Genomic DNA, 1,602 nt, shown 5'->3' on the forward strand with positions numbered 1-1,602 from the left:
ATGGTCTGGTTGCTATGGTTTTTGTGACGTTCAGCGTGTAGGGACGCACGTGCGCCTAGAATGTCGATGCCAGAGTTATAACCTTTGATGTCCCGAGATGTGCGTCCTTTTGTTAAATTACCTTGTTCAGACCAGAACGGCAATGAACCAAAACGGCAATGGTGTGAAAAAGGCCCAAGTTTTTAATTTGACTAGTAATGGTAGGCTAATTATTTTTTTGATGTATGTTTCGTTTCCATGCCAACTTGTGTCTCTGTGTGCATGCTACACTGCACATAGAATGTGTGGGCCTATAAGCTGGGCACTTACTGCGCACAACGTTCGTCGGCTGATGTGATGCTATGAAGAACGAAACACGACGCGCGCAACGTATCGTTTTTAAGAACGATCCGTTCAGATTGCTACCGACCAATCAGCAGACGGCGTTGCGTCATCTATCGTTCACAGGGAGCGGAGTTGGATTTGTCGTACGACTCAGTGAGTGCCCGGCATTATTCTTTCTTAAATAATCATAAAAAATACAATTTTTCATGGGACCTCATTTATGCAAAATGTGTTTAATTGTTAATCAGTTTATTATGTATGTAGGCCTATTTTTATTTATTGCACAGGATTTACTGATTATTTTTGGAATTAGAAGTTTATAAAAGGATACTGTTGTGTGATTAATCCTGGTGCTTTCTTAGACGGAGTCGACGTTAAGGTAAATAAAACTCGGAAAAAAACTGTGCCAAAGGCATGTTTGCATACATTTGTATATCATTAGAAACATCTTACTTGAATCTATTATACTTTGTATGATGATAGTGATCAGGCATACAGACAGATTTCAAGAAAAATACAAAAATAGCATGGTGTCCCTGTGCATTTTTGCATACGTATTTGTGACAGAGTTTTATGTACTTATTAAAACATTGATACAAACCAAAGTTGTCAGTTATTTCATTTGAAACCAGTGTCAGTATAATCTTAGGTAAGCAGGTGGTTAGCATAAGCAAGATTTTATTCCCATGAAACTGTTTATTGATACCTTCCGACGAAAATTGACCCCTCCGGCGTCACCACGGCGTCCCCACCGATCGATCTAACGTGACGTTGTTACGTGGGGGTTTTATAGATTATTGAGAAAGGTAATATCACCGAAAAAATAAATAAAATGACAGTTGAATGACAAAGACAACTGAAGACAATAGTTCGTCATTAGAAGTTATTTAGTATAACTTTATTCGGAAAATTAATCTCAAAATCGAGTTGCCGTCCCCGGCGTTGTCAGTGACGTCGTATGATTTGTGTGCGATTTTTACCAATTAACCATTTAAAGTTTAAAATAGTTGAGCCATGTAGTACCTTGCAAATCAACCCAGAATACAGATAACATTGTTCATATTATAGATCAATCTGCAGTCACCGGAGACGATAAATTTTTAAAACAAATTTCATATCATATTTAAAATCAACGGCTGGATGTGCTGGCAAATATATAATGCAAGGCATGCTATAGCATTTTGTGATAATTAGGAACGATTTTGTGAAATATTAGGTTTTAAAAAGTGGACTTTTGAAATTTGGGTGGGGGGGGGGGGGGCGTCCGCCCCCTCTGCA

This window comes from Anneissia japonica, unplaced genomic scaffold (assembly GCF_011630105.1).
Source record: "Anneissia japonica isolate Jap-2015-1 unplaced genomic scaffold, ASM1163010v1 scaffold21_len1647178_cov195, whole genome shotgun sequence".
Lineage (NCBI taxonomy): Eukaryota > Metazoa > Echinodermata > Crinoidea > Comatulida > Comatulidae > Anneissia > Anneissia japonica.